The sequence below is a fragment of the Dromaius novaehollandiae genome, chromosome 1 (genome assembly GCF_036370855.1).
Source record: "Dromaius novaehollandiae isolate bDroNov1 chromosome 1, bDroNov1.hap1, whole genome shotgun sequence".
Taxonomy (NCBI): Eukaryota; Metazoa; Chordata; class Aves; order Casuariiformes; family Dromaiidae; genus Dromaius; species Dromaius novaehollandiae.
Window position 1 is genome coordinate 98,007,904 of NC_088098.1, and position 23,766 is coordinate 98,031,669.

The window sequence follows — 23,766 nt, forward strand, 5'->3', positions numbered from 1 at the left end:
CAGGAAGGTCCATCCGGACATGAGGAAAAACTTCTTTACTATTGAGGGTGTCTGAACACTGGAACAGGTTGCCCAGAGAGATTGTGGAGTCTCCTTCTCTGGAGGTGTTCAAAACCCGCCTGGACGCAATCCTGTGCAGCGTACTCTGGGTGACCCTGCTTGAACAGCGGGGTTGGACTAGATGATCTCCAGAGGTCCCTTCCAACTTCAACTATTCTGTGATTCTGTGAAATCATATGAAGGAGCAAATCACCACTTGCTTTTTTTCTTTTTTTTTTTAAAAAAGCTATTGCTTCATTTGCAGACCTCAGCTGTGTCTTATCTAGAGTATTTCCCATGTCTTCTGTCAGTGTTCACTGTAGCTCATCGCCTTCCTGTAAGATTCATGGTTTTTTGTTCGTTGGCTTCCTCTTACAAACCATGTGTCTCCCATGATGCCCAAGAAAAACTTGTTGTCATCTGATGAAACCAGTCTGACTTGGTTATTAGGCTCCACTGCTTAACTTAGCTCTGTGATGTGAATCCAACCTTTTTTGTATGCTTTTTTTTTTGTCTGTCCCACCTTATCTTACAAGCAGGAAATATCAGTTTCAAGTATTTTAACTAAAAAAAAAAAAATATTGCTTTACTGTCACTCAGTTTGCATATTTTAGACACTAGAGGGCAGACTTGTACTTCAAATAAGGTAGTAACTGCAAATTAAAATAAGATGCAAAAATGTAAAAATAGAGGCCTAATGAAAATGAACATTTTCAATGCATTTACTTTTTTAATGAAGCAAATAGAAAAGTAAATATTTTCATTTTAGTTAAAGATGTTTCATCAAAACAGGATCATTTTTCAGAGGGGAGCTTAAAAAAAAGTTCATTAAGGATTTCATTGTGGCTGTGTTCTCTGAATTGCTTCAGCACACCAAAATCTGCTTGCTCTGATTCATTTGAAAGAACGTTGATAGGACTGGTGGGCAAGTTTGATTCCCTTCCCTCTCCCTTTTTGCTTGTACATCACCTCATAGCAACTATGTGTATGCATATATTCCATAGTCAAAGTCTACTGATAACCATAAAGTTTGATGTCAGTGAACTAACCAAAGAATATAGTGAAGAGAAGTGAGTCACCTGACACTTTGGGCCAAAATCACCATTACCACTTTTCATCTCCGTATTTCTTTTCCCAGTGCAAAGTCTGTATACAGTTCTGCCATGCAGTTTGGGTAGCATTTTGCACTGGTGCGAGAGATGACATGTGCCAACAGAGAAGAAAGCCAAGCATGGCCATTCTAAGGTACTACATGAGGAAACTGTCTTACAGTTAACCACTTTAATCATTTTTATTTCATTTCATCATTTCTTGCTGTCATCTTAACGACACTGAGGTGAATGAAATGCAACTCTTTCCCAGTCTTTTAATTTCACACCCACTTACTGTCTCAGCTGCACTTCCCTGTTTGTCCTCCAACAGCAGATATGGTAGTAAAATACAGTGATGGAATTGATTTACTCAGTACTGTCTCATGGGTCGTAAATATAACTCTGATTTATTGCTTGTTATCTCAAATTAAAAAAAAAAAAGGCGAGCGAACGCCTGGGATGTGCCTGTATGGTGATGAAATGTTCATTTAGCAAACATGTTAGAAAATCAGCAAGCTGATTAGTTGACGGAGACACTGAGTGTGCTGATACCTGGCATAAGGATGCCAATGAGGGGAATTATCAGCTATTTCTGATAAAATTCATTTTCACACACAAAAATGTATAAAAAATTCTTCAAAGAGATGCTGCTGTTAACAGCTCCTCCTCCTACAAGTTTCATGGTATCTAATGACTGGTTTCAGCTATTAAAATAATATTTTAAACTCCTTGCATTAATTAAAATAAAACCGTGATGTTTTCATAAAACAAAAAAACTTGAAAGTACAAGTCCTTAAAGCTTCCGAAACAGAGACCAGAGAAATCATACAGTTGTTGACTCAGTCCCATTTTCTTGGGATCTTCTTTTGTCCTAAGATGTTCTCTGTGCAAGATTGCATCTTCTACTTGCCTTCTTAGTAGTATATCTTGACCCAAACTAAGTGTAGGTCAGAGCAACAGCACTGAAATGCTTTTAGTTTTGTTTTGTGTTTTCCAGAGCACACTCTTTCTTGGTGCCTTTTCATTTTCGGCTCTTGTATTGCTAAAGCTAGTAAACATCCCCCTGCGCTGGGCCTGAGGAAAGAGCAATGAGCTCAGCTATGCACAAGCATACCTTTCTAGCCCAGCAGAGCCCTTTTGGGGGTGGGGGTGGGGGGCAGTGCAGTGTTTGGCAGATCCAAAGCGAAGGGCATGCATATTATTCATGCACAAAATTTAAATGCAGTAAGGTTTCTTCACTTTATCACAGGTAAGTCTTTCAAAAGCATCTGTTCTTTTGCCTTTCTTTCTTAGCTGAATTATTCCTGCAGCTTGGGCAAGCAGACACTAAATTTTTGTGGTTTGTTGATAATTTAAGGGCTAAAATGTGTGATGAGTAACAGTTCAGAATACATTCAAATGGAAATTTTTTTTTCTCCCTTTTCCCATTTATAAGCATACTACCTATTGCCTGAAACAATGGCAAGTACAACATATTCAGATTGAAATAATATTTCAAGGTGATAATACACCTCCTAGACTGCTGCATTGTGCTCGGCTGGTAAGAGCTGTGGCACGTGTTTGTTGAAGAGATCAGATGTTGGAAGAAGTATCACAATGATACCTTCATTGAATAAATACTTGAGAAATCACATAGACTTTTTAAGCCTAATTGCCACTTTTTTCTTTTTTTTTTTTTTTTTAAGTTTTCTTCTGTGGTTCCCTGGACTGCTGAGCTCTTTCTGCTTTTCAGATGGCCTTGCTCACTGGCTTGCTCTGTCTGCCCTCTCACTGCCTATGAGAAGCTGGGTAAATGATGCCTCTTTCCGCCTTAGTGAGGACTTCATTTTAATGTTTTGCTTAATTTCTTTTTCTAGTTTTCATGATTACTATCTAAGCAATTAGGAAACTGAGTGAATCAGGGCTGAAAATATAAGAATAGTTTCTTTTCTCACCCACTTAATGCACCTTTAAGAAACAGAGCTCAAGGAAGCAACCCAATATTATTACACTCAGGTACTCTGAGATTATCAAATAATTAATCTCAGTTTGCAGTAAACACTTCATTCTTTAGGTAAATATTTTTTCAGTGCAAAATATGTTAGACTACAGATGACACTGAGGAGCCAGAGCTGTTTGTGATAGATGACTTTCTGGAACAGTTGGAGAAGAAGAGAATTGGTTAAATGAAATTAAAATTTGCCTTATCCTGGTTGACAAAGTTATCTATTTATAGTTCCCAGAAGCTTTTTATTGGTCTGTAATATGCAGTATGTTTGATACAAAATGCATGTCAGGTACTGCCTGCAGTACCAAGATAATAGAGATGTTTTAGTTTGGGGAGTAGGACACTAAAATGAACAGATCTGTTAGATGTATTGGAGTTAGACTGCCACATCTTCAGGTCCTGTTTTCCTAGGCTTTAGAAAGATGTGAGTCCTGCAGTTGCTGATGTGTGAAGTTACCTTTAATGGCCCTTAAACTCGTGGGTACTTAAAGCATGCTCACCGGAAATCGGTGCAACTTTAGGCTTGCTTTTATTTGCCTTGCATGTCCAGTGGGTCCAGCAAAGAAACTCCTAACAAGGATTCCCAAACTTGATTTGCCTCTGTAATACTAGCAGTAAAAAGAACAGTTGAAAGCAGCATCAAAAATTTCAAAAATAGGGACTGGCTCAGCACCTGCTTCTAGTACTTATGAGGGGATGTAGCACCATTCCCTCCTGCACACACACTCCTGCCCAGCTCTGCTCCCTGTCTGCCGTGTGCTTGGACTGGAGATCCCCTCCATAGCCGCCTTCTTCCTTATCCCCTTCCCAGGGATCTCCTGAGATCCAGGCGAAGCTGGGAGCTACTGGCCCAAGGGTTGGTTGCTGCTAACATGATCCGATGAGTGGTGCTAGCTGATAGGCAGGTGCCTGCCCAAAACACGGGGCATTGTGCCCACCTGGGTGCTCAACAGCGGCTCTTGAGGTGCCCTGCAACATCTCCCCGATGGTTTCCCTCCTGAAGGGCAGTTCGGCTTCTGTGCGTCTCCCTGCTCCCGGTAACCTCACTGCTGCTGGACAAGTACTTGTTTTGCAGGTCACGTAAGTACCTCCAGAAGGGTAACTGAGAGCTGTTGGCGTTCCCAGAAGCTGTTGCATCGCAGTAGCGGTATGCACTGCAGTTTGTGACTCTGCTTTGTCACAGTTACGCTCAACCTTGTGGCCTGTCAACCATCTCTTTTCTATGCTGGACAGTCCAGTGTCTTTGGGAGCAGGTCCCTTATGCAGGCTTGGAAAAGATTGGTGAGACGAAGAGGTTGGTCCCTTTAGTTCAGAGTGCTCTGAAAGAGCCTAGGAGCACCCATAAGGGAAATACCATGGTTTTTTTTTTCAACTATCCTTTTGCAGCCATGTTTGCAAACTTGTCCAAGCTATATAGACATTCACATGAAAAAGTAACGTCTCTTAGTATAGATAATGTTGGGAATCATGTTCTGGGCCTTGTGCCAAGCTTTGTCTTAATCGGAAATTTTCTTGCCTGACTTTTATTTACTTTGGGGTACAAGCTGAATTAACTTATAAAAATTATATTTTTCCTTTTGAAATTGGATGTCAGTAATATCATCAGATCAACCTTTTTAGCCCTCACCCTGCTCTCCTTAAAAGGAAACCTGTGGAGAAAAAAAATGGAAATTTCTTTTGAGACTCAGGTAAACCCATTCTCTTCTGGGTGTTATCTCCTCCTCTTTTCATCTAGGGTGGAATAAGTAGCAACAACCTGTTGTAATTCTGTTGGGGGCATGGGGATATCGGTAGGGCATGTCAGTAAGTCAGATGAGATGCCTGTGTGTTATTTTGTTTTTTCAGCCTCTTAGAATTAAATTCTCTTAAGAGTTATCAGACACGACTTGGGATCTACTGGAAGGTGATGGAGAGGAGCACTTTGCATAGTGTTGACTTCTGGGTTGTTTCGCTCTATTTTCCGCTAAAGGCTATTGTGGATAAGTCCCTGAAGGGTTGGGGTGGGAGAGGGTGGGTTTTCCTTGCCTTTTTGTAATTTTATAAATAATATTTATAATAAATCTATAACTTTATAATTCTGAGCTGTGGTATGAACATTGATGATATGATATGCTAGTATCTTGGTTAGCCAGGATATTTTTCAGATCTCTAGCTTTTCTTTTTTTCTTTTCTTTTCTTCTTTTCTACTTTAAAAGTTGGTTACTGTTTTGTGTCGCTTTCGGTATCAAAGACAATACAGCTGTCAAGCATTTTTTACATGAGGGCCTTAGAGCAAGGAGTATATTGCTGGAGTGCTTGGGAAAGACCATACACAGAGCAAAATGGTGATAAATAGGAAATTTTGATGTCAACTCTGGAAACACCTTTATGGTAGGGCACAATGTCTGTTACGGCAGTGGGTCTCGCTGAGCTAGTAAGTGGGGCCACTGCTGTGAAACTAGGCATTTTAAGTTGTAGCGATACCCTTGCAGGTTTGCTTCAAGTTCCCGCTTGCTTGTTGTTGCTTCTCAAACCGCCCTTGTGCTGTGGGGCGGTTGCCGAAGGGGGTTGTCGATCGGTTGGGTGCTAATGGAAGGGGCGAGCGGCGTGGCGGCGGCGGCGGCTGTTGTCAGTTTCCAGCATCATTCGTGTCTCCGGGGCGCTTTTTGTGGGGGGTTCTGGAGCCCGGGGGCTTCCCAGGGTTCTTGGCTGTTGGCTCGGGCGCCTCGTCCGGGCTGCAGGGCCTCCCAGCCCCTCCGCTGGGACCCCCTTCGCTAGCCCTTGCCTCTTTCTTGAGCAGATTAGGTTTCAAAATCTTCGAAGATTTCTTCTGCCTAGCTGACGCTGGTTTTCGGCGGCGGTCGCCTTTCGTCCGGGAGTCCTTGCGGGAGGAAGGTGGGTCAACTTTCCTCCTGTCGAAGCGGGAGTGGTTGCTGGTGAAGTTTTGGTGGCAAGGAGCTCATTAATAGTACTGGGCAGTGAATCAAGGTAGTTCAGCTGGAGAAGGGGCCTTGCTGAGGTTTTATCCTGTGGCTTAAAAGCAGGTAACAGGAGCTGAGAATGTGGTTGATGGTAATAAGTAGGTAGTGATAAAGGTGCAGCATCTGATACTGTCTCAGTCTTTGGGAAGATGCCTGCTTCCCCATTTTCCTCTATCCTGAGACAGTGATTGTATCTTAAGTACAGGTTTAGACTAAGCTGTAGTGAATCCAGAGCTGTGCTGCTTTCTTCAGTGGGAGTTGAGGCGTGAGGGGCACTCATCTCACCCCGGACAGTCCCTGTCTGCTTTCGACTCTCTGCAGCAGCTTCGCTGCCTTAGGATGAATTGGGTGAGGGGTACTTGGCCAGCATCTGATTCAGTGTATCTGAGTTTTTAACACCCTGAACTAATATGTTCAGTCATGTCCCCGAGCTGCAAAAGTGTGTCTCAGACTTCAGCTGGGATAGGATAGGTTTAGGTTACTGTTGTGGCCAATCTCTTGCAGTCACTTGGCAGCTGCCGCTGCCCCGTGTGTCTTTGGATGTGTGCTGAGAGCTCGCCGTTACATGTTGGGGCTTGGCCGGCTGCGTGGTGGGGCATGCGCAGCTCAGGTGACCCTATGCACAGGGGTTTTGCAGGCAGAGAGACTGGCGTGCGATCACAGCGGTCTCTGGGATACGGGCGCCAGGCAGGCGCTTGTTCTGACGCTCTGGGGGGCTCAGCCAGGGCTCTGCTTCAGCAGCGGGTCTTGGTAGTTGGCCGCTTAAAAGGCAGATCCGCTCTCTGCAGCTTCTGCTAGGAGGACTGTTGTCCGAGCTGGGAGGTAAAGGAGATAGACTGCTCAAATCTGCTTTCATTGAAGCATAAGCCAAAAATGTGCTTGACCTGGCATTTGCTATAGGCTAAAGTGCACAGCGGTGGTCAGCTACACAGCTCAGCTGTCCAAATTGCAGTAACTTAGCCCTGTTTCTAAGACCTTAAATCCATTTAACGTAAATCAAAGTAATGAACTCTCTAAATGATTTATCTTGGGAGGATTCAGCTTTGTGGCTTTTCATCAGAAATTAGTCCAATTTTTGTGACACTGACAGTCACATATGTTTTGGATGTGAATTCCTAAATTCAATACAGCTTTATTCCCCTGACAGCCTTTGAGCTTTGCAGTGTCGAGGAACTGGCCTAAGCTAACCGAAAATAAACAACCCTTGCGTCGAAGTAAGAACTGGAAGCGTTTGAGTTGGTTTTAAGTTACTAATGAGAGTTTATCTCTAGATAAGGGCTAGTTCTTGTACACGTGATGTAACTGCCTTGGTCTAAACAAGAAGGAACTTTTCCAAGTCTGTTTGCTGATTTGAATTTTATGAGAGTTAGGTGCTGTTGAGAAAACAGAATATTGAGAAAAGAGAATGTTGAAAACTAAACACTCGCCGAGTGATGTAATTGGCTTTTGCTTGGACGTGGTGCTGCCGCTGAGCTTTAGTAGACTGCAGCATAAATGGTCTTCTGAGATGATACCTTGCCAGATATTAGTGTTACGAAGTATCCAGAGTGATTCATAATTCAGAAGTTTCTCTCTTTTTCTGTTTCTCTCTCTCTCTGTTTCTCTCTTTCTCTCTCTCTTGCCCCCTCTCCCTGGTAAAAATTCTCTTCCCAGGTTCTTGTAAATATATATGTACACTAAAGTAAAGCAGCTTCACAGACCCAAATCAAAAAGTTGTCGATGCCAAACTATATGTCAACTGTTTCAATTTCAGCATTATTTCACTGTGTGTATAATACAGCAAAATAGAATTCTAATTTCTTGCAAATTACTTACTGTTTACTCTTTCCAATGAGACCATTTAAAAACAATCTCTGTATTCAGTTATGCTTTTATTGTGCAAAACAATAAATGCTACATTAGAATTTTATCAGGGAGGAGTTTGAAAAAATAGCAGAAGTCAGTTTTTCTTCACTAAATACCCATCCCGGCAGCTAATATATGCAGGATGCTCGGTCATATTGTGGATAGAACAAAATACGATATTGAAAACCTGAATGTGTTTATCCTATGCTCTCCCATTAGGACATCTTTCAGCTTTGCTGTGGAGTGTACATGGTGGAGAGATGTTCCTAAGCTAGGTCGTAGAGCAATTCAGGAGAGGTCCCCAAGCATCTTAAAAGCTGCCAGTTTGTTTTTCATTCTTTCTGGATCCTTTTCCTCCTTCAAGAAGATTTGATTTCCATAGTCTAGGTAGGAAGCCTTTATCTGAATTATGAAACAAGCTTTTCTGTGCAACAGGGAAGGCACAGGCTCAAATTGTCCAAACATGGTTAGGGAAACCTTTTAAATACATGGGTGCCCTATGGTCACTCAAGAAATCAATCAGTAATGGTCCACCTATATATTCCCATCTCTCATACATGCTGGTCACAATTACTTTTGAGTCCAAGGTTGGTTTAACCTTACATATTTTATGGGGTTTCCCTAATAACAGAGATTATAGGATTTCCTTAGCAAAATAAAGCAGAAAAAACGATGAACCCTGGGTTTTCATATGATTTGATCCCTTATCTCCTCCCCAGAGAGATGGGTTTTTTGGTATGATAGTTATTGCAAATGCAGTTAGTCTATAATTTGTATGCAAAAATTCTGTTCTCTTTTTATAAATGGCAAGGGAAAAATTAATTACTTCAATGTGCAGTCTTTCTAATAAACAAGGGATGTTTTCTCAGACAGGATACTACTTACTAAAGATGTTTCTGTCTACAGTTTAAGAGGAGGACCTGACAGCATTATACATCATCTTAAAACCATAAATAAAGGAGAATTTCAGGACCATCTCTTTCTGCTACAATCTACCTGAGTACTAGCAAATGTTTGATATACTCGGTGTGCTGGTACTTGCATAACAATAAATGATGGCAGTGTGTATTACAAAAAGATTATCTCCAAGGTGTGCTCTGATGTTTTTTGTGTCCCCCCCCCCCGATCAATATTACAGAAAACACCGAAATAATAACAGCGGAAAGATACTAGTTTTTAGGACCTGATTATTTCCTTATTTGTTTTACAGCCCCTTCTCTCTAATGATTTAGGCTGTTTATTTTGTAGTCAGCTTGCCTCTGTTGCCGGCGTGAGTCTTCCAGGCAGGAAAGTGTGCCAAAGTCCTAGCTGTAAAGGGGCGAAGAGGAAGCCGGCTGTGGAAGCGCAGCTCGCCGCGTGGCGCGGCCGGGCCGCTGCGCACCCGCCTGCCTCCGCCCCGCTTTGAGGTAGCTACAGCGAGCTCGAGCGAATTCACCGCTGCCTTGCGGGGTGATAACGGTAAGAAAGGGAATGATGTATGTAGCTAAAAAGGGAACCTGCACCATAACTATTGCAGGACCAAGAGGTTAATCCTGCAGCTCCAAGTGCAGGTCTGCCCTGCCACACTGGTTGCCCTGCCTGGGTGTCGGAGGGCTGCCCAGGTGCTCCTGCCTGCAGCCCCAGCCTGCTGCCCAGCTGGCCCCGGGGGCAGTTCGGCTGCCCCGCTCCTTCTAGCACAGCCTGTTGCCTGCGGCAGTTGCAGGCAGCAGTGTGAACAGCCAGAGCTGCTCGTATGCACTGAAATAGCATGAGTGTGGGGATGTGGTGAGATGCTGACTATTACGCTGTCCTGAGGGTTTAAAAGAAAGCTTTACTCTAAAGGACACAACAGGAGTTTTAAGATGTGGCAGTTATTGTTTGGGTGCAATATGGAGCGGTTATTTTTCTTTCTAGCTCCTGCACGCTTCGGTTCCAGGGGATGATGGTGAATGCTCTGGGCAAAACATCATTTTGGGGGGATGGGGGGTTAATGGGGAAATAGTCTTCCTGTTGCAACAGGTGAGTTCACTGCAGGAAGGTAAAGTTGGAGGGTGGCTGTTGCTGTTCTGGTCTGTAGTTTAAAACTTCCTTGCTTCAGTTCCCGATGCAAACAAAAAGGTGAGTTTGAGTGGCTCTGGGGGAAAATTAAAGGCACATTTCCCACACTTGAGGAAAACAAAATTACAGCAAGCAGTGAAATATTCCACCATAAATGACATGACTTTTTTTTAAGATTACTTTGACATGTTCAATTCTTTAATTGATAACTGACTGTCAGCAAATAGTTATTAAAAAGGAAAATCTTGAGGTCATTGTTAAATCCCTTAGCGGAGGACATAAACAGAATTTCTTTTAATGGAGAAGATAGGAAATTGTCCCCTACTTGGAGAGATCCAGTCCTTACCCATAGAAGAAGGAGCTTCATCAGTAGTTCGTCTCCTTACAGAAATGGCTTTGGATGGATAGTTTCATTTCAGTAAACTATATTTTGATACATCTGTGGGCACAGCAGCAATTTCTGTTTGGCTGGTAGCAAAGCAGCTCTCCGTAAACCTTGATTTTATGACCTTGTATGTATACGTAAGTCAAATGTAGGCATATCACATCTAAATACAAACCTGTATTTCCATCTAGGAATCAGTTCATAGATATAAGAATATATTGTATAAAGCTCATAAAAACTTTGAAAGCATTTACAAAAACTCAATTTTAAATGTGTTAAACAATCAGCAGAGATCCCCAGTAGCGATCATAAGAACTAGGAAAAATAATATTCCTGTCTCTGGTTCTCTGTGTCATAAAGATATGAAGATAAAAGACGTAATACCTACCTGTAATCTTAACTATCAAATCTTGTTTGAGGTGTGGCTTGCTTGTAAAGTGGCTTTTTGTGTTGGTTGGGTTTTTTTGTTTTGTTTTGTTTTTTTCACTGGAGAACTGTAAAAGCAGTTTTCTCCACCCAGCTGGAGCTAGAGTATTACATTTTTTCATGAAGCCACTTCTTCTTTGACTATTGGTTAAGAAATACAAGTTTTAAATAGGTGACAACGTAAACAAAATGAGAACCCAAAGTATAAATAGTCTTACTAAAGATGACTTCTCCTTTCACTTTTATTGGCTGCTAGTGTTTTTGTGTTGTTTCTTCAGAAATCCTTGTCAAAAGGAGATAAAATAAAGCGATACAGGCTGAGATCGTCCGCTTTAGACAGTGTAGTTTTTAAATGAAACTGTTCCAGTTTGGAATTTCATTCTGTATTCTCAAGGTGTACATGGTTTTATTAAAACAGGATGGCTGATAACAACAAAAACCCAAATCAAAAGAACTCTATTTTCCCAGACTCTTTGTATTCATAACGATCAAAAAGAGCAGAATCCCAAGCCTTGGGAGAGAACGTCAAGGCACTTGGCTGCAGGGCGAATCTGTATATTTTCTGTGTTAGCTTTCCCTTTCCTGACTTCTAATGTTAGTTTGAAGGGCCTGTGTTGTTTCCTTAATTTTTTTCTCTTGATTTTTTTTTTCTTTAAATCAGTTTTCTAGCTAGTTTTATTGTTACTGGAAGTTCTCCGTTGCTACTCTGAGTCATCTTGATTCAACTTTTTCAAGAAAAATCTTACTGGGCTTCTTTGCCCCTATGTTGAGAATATTTACAAAGATGAGAACTCTTTTGCTGTTCTTAAGCATTAGCCAAATGTTTGGCTTGTCATGATTTAACTGTGGTATTAGGTAAACTGAAGTATTTAATGCTGACATCAGAATGAGTTACACCAACAGCCAAGTTTTGCAAATCCCAGTTTTAGTCTTTAAGACTGGGATGAGTCATTTAATCTGAATCAGTGAAAAGAGAAAAGCGCAGAAGATGCTGAGGCATAGAGGCATCTGGTATTTCTTCTTCTACTTCCACTTACCGCATTCCATGGAAAACTTTTCTCATCAGGACCAAATTGTGAAGCTGTCTGCAGTGTAACTTAATGAGAATGCTGTGGGGTTGGCTCAAGAGCAGGAAATCAGGACTCTATGTTAGCAGAAGAACTCAGGCTGTAGATGATGAACGTTGCGTAGGTGGTAGGATGTACTCTGTACAGGAATACAAGGTGCCTTGAGCTATGGAACAAGTCTTTCCTTGTCCACTGTAGCCTGGCATTATTGATCTTCAGAGCATTCGGGAGAAAGCTATCTGTTGCCCCAGGCTTTTGAAAATGTTGGATACACATGGAAATAATTTTGAGAGAGTGGTGGGAGCCTTTATGAGTTGTGACTTGTTGGCTGGCTTTTTTGGAGCTTTTGTATTTGTTGAGATTTTTTAAAATCATATTTTATGGAATGTTAAAAAGTGTCCAGCTTTGAGAGTTGTGTTGCATCATGAGCAGGCATATATAACGCCATCAAAAAATAAAGGGACCACTCAGGTTCAAAGACTGAGGTTTCTGAGTTACTGTTTAATGGATGAAATGTGTTTGGCGTTCACGTATGTATGAAATTCACCCATTCTGAGAGGATTTCACTAAGAGTTGATTATGCAAGGATCCACAGCCAGGTTGGAGAGGTGTTTTTTGTATTCCAGAGTGCCACTCCACTGAAAAGGTTTAGAAAAGAAAAAGGGAAGGGAAAGGAAAAGGAAAGAAAATGTAAATGCCTACCTGGACTACTTGCAGAAAGAACTGTCCCAGTTGATTTTTAGTACTTTTTTCTTAAGTGGACTGGCTTTAGTCTATTGCAGTGAGATTCTTTGTGTCTCCACATAAGGTGTGCCAAATTAATCCATCTAATAACAATTCTAAAATATTTAAGAAACCTTCCACCTGTTTTCTCTCAAATTCCCAATAGTGACAAATAGGGCAAGTTAAACTAACAGGTTTTTTGAAACTTGAATTGCAAAGTCCCATCCAAAGTTGTTAAAGTTCGCTAGCATCTTCACTGCCTCTAGTAAGCCTTTGATCAGCAAATCATGCTGCGTCATCTCTCCAATTGCTTACCACCTCATTAGGGACCTAGATTTTCAGGCAAGACTCGTTCATGTTTAGGCACTTATGTGTAGGGCAACAGACTTCAAAATTGCCCTGAATACAGTGGATCTCTGATACTGTTAAACACCAGGATTTCAGAAAGAATTTGTTCATGATATACCAGCCGCTCATCTTATTCTCGAATTACTCACATTCCTTGACTAAGAAGCTCACTTGCTCACTCTTACTCTCTTGCTCTCTGAGTTATTTATGGCTTGCCTTAGAATCATGGTAACTTCATGCTCTCCCTCAACTGAAAAATAAACTTTTCATTATCAAAATATGAAGAAAAGCTTGAACTGTATTGGATTCACATTTCCAAAAGTAATGAAAATTTCATATGTTTTAGACAAAAAAAAAAAAGGCATATGTTTTAAATATCATTAATCTTGGTAGGGAGGAGGGTAGAGGTTTTTGCAAACTTCTATTTGTAGTACTGGACAGCTTTGCTCAGAAAAACAGAGAAAGGGTTGAGCCAAGCAAGCTGTGCTACCTGTTCTCCAGCTGCCGGTATTTCCAGCTCTTCTGGATTTAGAATCATTGGCCAATGTTGTAACACAGTTGTAATCTTTTTAGGTTATTACAGGTCAAATGAAACAGTGTCCTCATTCTCATGGATCCCACCTGAGGTAGGGGTCAAACCCTTAGGTATTTCATTGTGCGCTGAGGTACAAAGGAACATCTGGGAAACCGCAGGCTGGTCAGCCTCACTTCAGTCCCTGGGAAGACAGTGGCCCATGTCCTTGTGGAAGCCATTTCCAGGCACATGAAGGACAAGAAGGTGACTGGGAAAGACCAGCAGGGATCTACCATGGGTGAATTGTGTCTGGCCGACCTGATGGCCTTCTGTGATGAAGTGACAGGGGACAAGGGGAAGCAGGGGGCATTGTTTACTTTGACATTAGCAGGCCTTTTGACACCTCCCACTGCATCACTGGAGCCAAACTGGGGAGATACAGACTAGATGGATAGATTACATGGTGGGCGAAAAACTGGCTGAACCAGTGGTTCAGCATTGAAATGGCAGACAGTTATTCCTCAGGGGTTGATACTGGTGCCAGTGCTGTTTAATATTCATTAATGAGGCAAATGCTGGGATGCAGCACACTTCAGCAAGTCACAGATGACACCAAATGGGCAGGAGCAGTGGATATGCTGGAGGGCAGGGCTGCCATTCAGAGAGACTTCAGAAAGTTGGAGATGCAGATTAGCAAGAACCCCATGAAGTTTGACAAAAAAAGAGAAAAAATGCAGAAAACAGCTTTGCAGAGAAGACCTAGGGAATCCTAATGGGCGGTAAGGGAAGCATGAGGCAGCAGTGTGACCTTGTAGCGATGAAGGCAGACCGCATGCAGGGATGTATGACCAAGAGCCTAGCCAGCAGGTTGGGGGAAGTGATTATCCTGCTTTACTCCACGTTTCTGAGTTTGTGGACCCCCGTACAAGAGAGACTGATGATCTAGAGTGAGTACAGCCACGGACCACACAGCTGGCAGGGGCTGGAGACTGTGGCATACAGTGAGAGGCTGCAAGAGGTGATTGTATTTGGCCCAAGAAGAGGAGGCTGAAGGAGGATCCAGGTGACTGCTTGAACTATCTAAAAGGAAGTTACAAAGAAGATGGAGCTAGACAGTCCTCAGAGATGCACAGGGAAAGGACAGGAAAGAGGCAACAGTCAGAAGTTGTAGTAGGGGAAATTCCAGTTGGGCATAAGGAAAAATATCTGTCACTGTGAGGGTGGTGGAGCAGGTGCCTGAAGAGATTGTGGAATCTCCGTCCCTGGGCAAGGTCCTGAGCATCCTGATCCAGCTTTGAAGTTAGTCCTGCCTCGAGCAGGAGATTGGACTAGAGACCTCCAGAGGTTTCTTCCTACCTAAGTGGTTCTATGATTGTATTAATTTAATCCTTAATTTTTCCCTTTTCTTGAAATAATGGTTTATTAGTTCATGAAAATGAATAATTATACTGTCTAGTTTTAATGGCAAAGATGCAAAAATACTTGCTTTAAATCCTTCAAATGCATAGCCTTAGGTCTTTTGAATTGGCCTTTGCTAAATCATTTGATTGTCTTTCCATGGACTGAATTAAAAATAAGCCACGTCTGTTTCTTCTTAGATGAGACTTATATGTTCAGCAAACCTTGAGGTGGTGATGCATTTTTGTAACACTATTGAGCATTCATATGACTTAAGAATGAAAGTATTGTTTAAAGCCCTGCTTGGTTCTAATGGTTTAGTTTGGAGCTTATTTGAGAGAGAGAGAGAGAAACTGTGGGTCATGGGATTTTTTTCTTCATTTGTTTAACCCGTATGGGTTCTATTTTAGATCTTTTCCGTCAAATGCTTTGACTGCATGCAGAATTTTATCTTATTTTTCACTTGCATCTGCATCTCACCTGCAAAAAAGTAATAGAGTTAGGCTTGCTGTTGGATGATGTTCTGGGGGGAAGTTCTGTGCTAACTTGGCTCAGATCGTCTTGTCGTATGGGCTCTGAATGTGTGTGCATGTACATGAAATATTCCTACGCTAAAAAGGATTGGTAATCATGTAGGCCAAAACTTCTGTGCCTTCCTAATTAAATGCAAATTTTTATTTAACTGACTAACGTGTAAGAATTTAGACACTGAGATACGGAAGTAAGGGCCTTAAAATTATTTCTATTTTGTGTTTTAGGTGTTAAAGGGGGAGTTTAATGTGCTGAGTAGCTGTGGCCACCTTTTGGGGGCTAGACCTGCAATAAGAAATATTCTTCTTTCTGATTTTCTTTTTAATTAACATTTTTACTCCTTTTTTTTTATCTGTACATTATGAAATTTTACTAACCTTGATAGCATTGTGTACATTCTTTTCTTGGGGTCCGAGGCAGCCTTTTGGTTTTCTGCGTCTTCATATCTTCTTTGTCTTGCTTTTTAAGTTCTGATTGCCCAGAGGTAGTTAATCTGTCCTGTAGTTGTTCCAGAACCTATGCATGGCTTACTTTATTGAGAATGTTGGATAAGCCCCAAATCAAATAGACATGTTCCACTGTATGTTTAAGGGCTTGTATTCATTATACCTGAGCACTGTATCCAATTCATAAAGTAAGACGCCTGCAGGTATGGCTAGGTAGTATTTAGCTGGTACAGGGAATTAAGCTTGCTCAGACTCCAAGCCAGTGAACTGCTTGGTGTCAGTGTCGTGAGTATGTCAAGCCTAAGGCGATGTCATGCCTTGCTTGCTGAGCACGGGCCATTTAGCAAACAGGCAGGCAGTAGCAGGGTCTGTGGAAGTGCAGAGGTGGGATATGCAGCGTGCCTTTCTGGGGATGATTAATGTCTTCATAATCTTCTATATAACAAAAAGAGTGCTGAATATGAAGGTTTTTTTCTTCAATTTCTTCATCTTACATCTTTTGGGAGGGAAAGAAGACAGGGAAGTAGGACTAGGGCCTTGGACGGGCATTGGAGAGATACAAGCTCTTGTCCTGGTTTGACCATGAATCTGTTTCTGACTTTTCTGAAATGATTTCTTCTCTCTGAGACTCTGTTTTTTAATTGGTAAGGTTAGGAAGAAGTGAATGTTCCGACCTTATATTAAATTGCTTTGAAATCTGGATACAAGATGGAATAAAAGCTAAGCATTTTTATTTTTATTTTTTTTCAGTGAATTTGATTCTGCCACAGCAAGGTAGCTAACAAGTCTTTCAATAGAAAAATAATAGAAGATGATGTTTGGTAACGGTATGTTTTTAATTTTGACTCTGTCTCAAAGTCTGTGTGACAATACTTTGTCTGTGTGCAATGCTGCAGCTTTATCAAAGTATAATATAGAAGCAGATTAGCATCTTCCTTTTATGATCGCAGAAGCTAATTGTAAAGAAGCCCAAATTTTTCCATTGGTTGGTTGGTTACCTAACGTTGACTTACGTATATGTCAAGGGTCTCTAGACAGAAATACATGCAAATATCTTTGCATACATGTTCAGGAGTTGAGGATTTGATGTGCTCTGCATGTTTCCCGCAGGTTGTCTGCATGTCATGCACCACAGATTTGATGCCTTCTGGACACACTTTACTGCATGTGCATATTTAGCCATTTTTCAGGTTATCCAGCCAGCTCAATTCCTTCTACCTAGAAAATAAGAGAAATTTGGGGTGGGAGAGGGAAAATATGTGGTAACTATCCCCACTGTAAGATTAACATATTCTTTAAGTTGGACACGAAACTTAAATGAGTATTAAAATTTGGGCCCATATGAGATCACAGGTTGGTTTCAGCCTATAGCAGTGATCTCTTGGCATGTCAGCATGTATTTTTGGCTTTATATGGTGTCAGGAATGCTTAGAATGTGATCATGTCGTAGCTCTATTTTCCAGGATTATTCCAGGATATGCTTAGTTAAGGTCCTAATTCTTTAGTGACCTTAACTTGTCAGAATTTCCTGTATCATGATAAGTAGTCATTGTTGTATTGAAAAAGCTCTAAATAATGAATTGGCATTTGCCACTTATTTTGTTTCTATAGATAAGATTTTTTTTTCCACTTAACTCCTTAGTCCTGAAAACAGCTGTCCCCTTGCCCAAGTTCAATCCGTCAGAATGCTTAAATTTATGCTTAATTTAAGCATCTACTTACTATTGCATGACCAAATGTCACACAATTAAAAAAAGTGACACAAATAACAAACAATTTGTTTTTCATTTAAAAAGTGGGTATTTTTAAATATCAAATTGAAATAAAGATGAAAATGAACCACTAGGTGGCACTTTAGAATTGTGTATTGAGATAGTATATCTGCTTTAAAAATCATCATAAACTTTGAAAGACCCAAAAGGATTTTGTGTGAGTCTTTGTAGGTCTGAGAGATGGTGGTGGTTCCGAAAACAGAGCAGAAATTTTTTTAGATGTACCTCCTTCTTCTGTGTTTAAAAAAAACATTTGCACCATGGAATCCAGTCTACTTGAAAAGTCCATTCCAGATACTTAAAATGCTGTCTTTAGAAAGAAGAGAAATACCTGTAGAGCTGAGAAATGTGTGTGAATTTGTTTGCTCTCCACTTCTTATTCACATCTAGCTTTTTAACAAAGCTCTGTTCAGTCTTGATATTCTGTTCACCCTCCAGAATTATGCCTAAATTGAGATACGTTTTGACAATTGCATTAGCATTTCTTTTAATATTTTTAAGGTCCGCTGCTAGGTGATTGACCTAGAAGTCTGGTAGGGGAGGGATGGGGAAGGGAACCAACTTCAAGGGTACAGAATTTTTTACTTTACCTGTAGTGTCTTTTGGGAGGACAGGGGGAGGGAAGGAGGTGGTAACAGTTTGATTCTGCAGAAAGTAGGATAGTAGCTAGGAATTCATTTATCAAGTCAGTCTTGTGGGATTTCTGTCAGTGATCAGTACACAAGCCTCTCTTGTTTGAAAATTCCATGTAGCCTTGTTCCTGTTGTTTCTAAGATGCATAAAAGCTGTGTTACTATGAATTATGAGCTAATATTTAAGATGGGCAAAGCTGATTAAACACTGGCTGTAGCCATGAATTTATCTTGATTCTTCTTCCACAGAAGCAGTGGGTGGTAGCTGTTTTGAGGGGTTGTTTGAACAGCCATCTTAATCTATTGTGCTTGAATTGAAGAAAGCAAAAGTGGATGAAGTGTAATACTCAGTTGTGCAAGAATGTTTTATGGCCTATTAAATATGTATTAAGGGGCTAATTCTTTCATTTGCTCATACAGTGGTATTATGGTTCCCCTGACACTGGTAGTAATTATGACTGAATTTTATTATGAAAGCTTCATCACGAGCATGCTAAACCTTAGAACAGGGTATGGTAGTGACAGACACAGCCGCATTGTCTCATTGTTGCAGAAGACACTAGGACACAAGCAACAAGAGGTGAAAAGGAGAGTCAAACAATTTTCCCATTCAGCCCTTCTTCCCCTGCTATGTCTGCGGCAGTAACATCTCCTCATTTGCGCTCCTTTGCACTGAGCTAAAGAATTTGGTTGTGTTATTGTCACGATTGGACCCTGGAGCGATTTGTATACGCATTAATTAGAGATAAAAATAAACCTTTGAGATTGACTAGTCAGGAAGATTGGCTTTTTGTATTCCCTTTTGCCATTCAGAGGATCTCATTCTTCGAAGGCTCTAACCAAAGTTCTAAGACGTCCCTCTTAACATAAAATTTCAATTTGATTTTGAGCTTTTACCCAACTAGACCCTTCAGTGAGGAAGCTTTTGCTGAACTGCAGATGCCCTCATGGGAATTTGATGATGAGAGCACATATGCATTGAAAGCCATTTCCTGTAGCCATTCTACCTGTGATCTCACTGGGTCAAAAGCTCTTTAGGTTGGGATTAACTGTTTAGTGATTTGGAAAAAATAGGGGGAAAACCCAGGTAAGTCAGTTAATGTTTCACAGAGATTTTCTTTTTGGCACGTTATTAAAAGAATGGTGAAGCGCAAGAATGTCTGTCTTTCTGGAGAAGCTGCTCTTCAGAGAGGCACTGGTACCTTCCAGTCATGCAGAAGCACAAAGCTTTTTATTTTTATTTTTTGATGTGAATGGTGTCTCAGTTCTGCATGCTCGTTTACATTACTTTTGGGCAACTATTCTGTCTCTCAAATTTTCCTTCCTGCTTCAGTTTGATAAAAGTCAGTATTTGGGGGACTGTGCTGTTGCTGTGGGCCGTTATAGACAGACTGTTGTCTCTCGTCTGAGAGGTGGTTGCATTTCACAGGCTCTCAGTGTCCCTGCAAGAAAAGTGCCTTATTGATAGATCACTCCGATGTCAGCCTTTGTCGCACCGGTTGACGTTATCCCCCTCTCCATGGGAGGAAGTATTGCAAAGTAGGTTGAGCCCTGCCTCGTGCTTGTTTTCCCTTTCATGCCTGCGTACTGCTCACCTGCCAGGCTTTACTGGCTCTCCGCTCCGTTGTGGCAGCTAACGTGGGAACGACAAGAAATATTACTTTGGAACAAGTGGATGCTACAGCTTTCTGGCTGGGTGGATCACTACTTTTTCATTTTAAAGCAGGCCATATTTGGTAGCCCTGGTGTCCCAGTACGGCTCCCGGCTGATGGACCTAGTCTCCATGTGTAGGAGGTCTGATGCTACTCCCAAATATCTGGCTGGCTTGAGTATGTGCTTTGTGGAGCGTGCACCTCGGGAAATCCCTGCCTGTGCTTGAGGAGTTCCTGGTAAAGGCGGCCGTTATTCCTAGGCCAGATTAATCATCCTGGAGGATGCGTGTGGCTGTGGGCAGACCTGCTCTAGAGGCTGGTTGTCAAGCAGCGTGGAGCGCCTGTTAGCCTGGAAGGCTGCCGTTACCATAACAAACTCTATCTCCTGCAGTTTATGAGCCAGAAATTTTAAATACTAGAGTGTGTCGCTGGAGTAATGTAATTCTCCATTAAAATTCTCCATTAAATTGGAATTTTAAAAATTTCAGGGAAGTAGCTTTAGCTGTGGCTGGTGCCTAGCTGAATTTCTTGTTTGTTTGTTATTTCTGCCTCTGCAGCTGTTGAAGGCTGAAGTAAATACTGCAGTCATCATTGCCATGCAGTAACTTAAATTCAAGGGGAGAAAAAGCCTGTTTTGGTTAAGACCTAAGTGTCCAGTCAGCTGCAACGCAATCTGAAAGAAGTTAATACAAAAGGACATAGTTATGGTCAGTTATGTTAGACTGCTTAAATTATATACTTTTAATAAGGGCTGTTTGACTTCTCTTCTTCTCTTACCCACAGCAAGTATTTATTGCAGTTTCCCTCTTTCTGAAATAGCCGGCTGTGGCTAGACGTAATTGGGGAGAGGAGCCTGTAGGGGCAGAGCCCTGAAGCAGTGGGGGCTGCAGGCTCCCATCCGTTCATTCTCTCCGGCAGGACCCGCTGGGTGCAGGCGGCCATGGCCAGGGCTTTCCTCCTACTGCTGGAGGAGGCGGTCCTGAGGGCGTGTGGCGGTGGCGGTGCGCTTGCAGCTGGGGAGCAGGGAGGGATGTTGCCCCACCGCGTCCCACCTGCCAGCTGCGGGCTTGCCCACGTTGCCTGGTCTGCTTTGGTGGCCACGTAAAAGCTGTGGGGGCTAACACCCTTGACCGTCCTTTGTACCTCCCCTTTTTTTCTGTATTTGTACTGGTGCTGTGATAAAATCAGCAGCCGTTTCATGTGCCGACCTAGCCACTGTTGATGTTATATAGCAACATTTCTGATGCCTCATGCTTGTTTTCCTTGACCCAGCGTTCGTAACATGCTACTTTGTGCTTCTGTCTGGCTTTCTTCTATTTCAGAGTTATGGTACCGTTCTGCTAGACCATCACGCAAATGTATTCCCTGTACTCCTTCCTTTTGTTTCGGGATTTGAAGTCCACCTACTGAATAGATGTTGAGTTAGTTTGTTTGCTTGTTTGTATGTGTGTATTGTTTTTATGAGCGGTTCTTAATTTCTTTTTTGTTTCTGCCGAACACAGACTGCTTGGCCCAAACAGAGCAAACGTTCCCTTTTGGACTGGTGGCTTGCTGTTTGATCCATATGAGTCTCATTAAAAGCTTAATCCAAAATACAACAGAGCCTGTTGTGCCCAGCCATGGCAGGTTTATTTGAAAATGTTTGTCTACAGCATCATTTTATTATTAAAAAAAAAAAAAAAAAAAAGTTTACTTTGCAGTAGGATCTGAACTCCTGACTTTTTTCAGCAGTTATATTCAGGGCAAAACATATTAGAAAATAAAAGGGTGGACCATTTCCTAAATAATTTCTCATTTCCTAAAGGTCTTGTAGAATCAGGAGTCGATTCACTCAAGCTTTGTTGTTTTTACCTTCCAGTGCAGGCAGTAAGATAATTGTACTGATTTGGTTTGACCTAGTAAGTTGATGTCACCTGGCGTTCAGACTGGACAAAGAACATCCAAATGGAAAAAAGGAAACCAAAGCCCCTGGAGACTTGTGGGGTTGTCCTTCTTATGAAGATTCTCAGAACACCCTAATAGTTGCATCTGATCATCCTACTTGTCTTTTTAAAATGTTGAATACTTTTAAAAATACTTCATATTTTAATTATGTGTTTGAAATATTGTGAATCAGCTATTTTTCATGGTTAGATTATTTTTTTTTACTTTTACTGTTTTTTTAAAAAAAAATTGGCGATTTGTTCAGCACTTCAGTTTCCTTCCATATCATAAAATCATGGGTCCGGAAGAAACCCTGAGTAGTCAATGTGTCTAGGGCAAAATCGGGGATCTCTGAGTAATCCCTGACAAATGCTTGTCTAGCATATTCTTGAAGACCTCTGTCGATAGAAATGTCACAGGCTCCTCAGGCAGTCTGTTCTACTGTTCCTGTACTGTTTTTCTGGTAGCTTTTTCCAGTGCTTAGCGTCCTTTTTTCTTGCTGCGAGTGGAGCCCACCCACTTGTAGTGTGCATCATGGATGTGGAAAGCAGATTATTTACTAACGTCTTTTTATGTGTTTAAAGCCTCTTATTTTGCCTTTGTCAGGCTAAATAATACTAGTTTGTTCAGAACTTTTTTCTTTTTTTGTTTTCCTTTTTTCTTTCTCTTTGCTTTCTCTTTTTTGCTTTTTTTCTTTTTTTTCCTGTTTTTGGTGTCATTTTCTCTTTTTTTTTTTTTCCAGAGTGTGTTTTTTTTAGGCTAGAACTACCTGTTTTGCTACAATGAGAGTTTAACAAGCAGTTAGTCCTACTGACAGCAAGCACTTGCTAGCACTATAACCACGGTACGCTTATCTTTGTTTTCCAATACCATGGCTGATGCAATACTCCTGAGTTTGGTTTACATACTAAATTTACAGTAGGATGTTACTCGAAATGCTCACTTGGCTTAGACCCAGTCAGCTGTATTTATTCTCTGGCTGAAGCGTAAGAAAAGCCCATAGTCAAGATTGATGCTTGGTTTTGTCTCTTAAATCTCTAGTCAGCTTTGAAAATTCTCTTATACAAGTGGGAAGTGTTCTTCTTACATTATGCTTAAACCTCATAGAAAGATTTATTTCAGTAGCCTTTAAAATACAGTTACCTGAAGTGGTGACACACAAGCACATCCGTGCAGACTGTTCCTTGCACAGAAAAGGCACCTTTTTCCATGCATTAAATAAAAGCAGGGTGAGGTTTTGTTGTTCTGTCCTGTGCATTTGCTGTCAACATGCAGTGTCCATTTGAAAAGCAGGTTTGGAGAGATCCAAATGCACTAACAACCATTCTGACGGATAGCTCGTAAGAATTACTATGGCAGTATTAACCAAAAGCAAAACTAAGGCATAGCAAAAGCAAGTAATAATAACGCATTTATCCCCCCCCCTTTTTTTTAAGATTGAATCATTTTGATATTGAAATGGTCGTCGGTGCGGTTGTTCAACATAAATGTAGAGTGCTTTTCACACTAGGAAAACCCAGTTGATTTCCTTGCTTAAGAAAACCAAGAGAACATCCTATTTTTTGTGCATGTGTGAATGATCAGAGAAAGAATAAAACTGAAGTTTCAAATCCATTTACTATGATCATATGTTGCTTTTATTCCCCCTTGGTACACGTGAAAGAGATTCACTTAAAGAAAATTCAGAAAGTGCACTTGGCTTTTGTGGTGGTCATGAGTTTTGTTTTTCTGTATTAAGAGAACAAAGGAAGGAAGCAATTCAGAACTGAGCTTAAGAGAATAAGGAATAGTTTAAAAATCCATTACGAAAATGGAAGTGTGTGTCATTAACAATTAAGGAAGACTTGTTGCTCTGTTGTTAGTTACGTGTGGTGCCAGTCTCTACCAAACCTCTGCTAGCAAGCAGTACTCCATTTAGGCTCAGCGTGTCCCCTATTAAACCATCACATCTGTGAAAGTTAGAAAGCTCATTAATGGCTCTCTGCTGTG

At 41.2% G+C, this 23,766-nt stretch overlaps 1 protein-coding gene across 29 annotated transcripts in view; it reads left to right on the top strand.

The window, feature by feature from the left end:
* BBX (BBX high mobility group box domain containing) overlaps nucleotides 1–23,766 on the top strand; it is a 148,637-nt gene that overhangs the window by 56,070 nt on the left and 68,801 nt on the right. For 3 of the 29 annotated variants that reach the window (XM_064521826.1, XM_064521822.1, XM_064521802.1), the window contains one exon: nucleotides 16,548–16,624. The exons of 25 other annotated variants lie outside the window; for them this stretch is intronic. The gene's annotated coding sequence lies outside the window, so the exon portion shown is untranslated. The remainder of the gene's footprint in view (nucleotides 1–16,547; nucleotides 16,625–23,766) is intronic. One more of the 29 variants, XM_064521806.1, reaches the window with a different exon arrangement.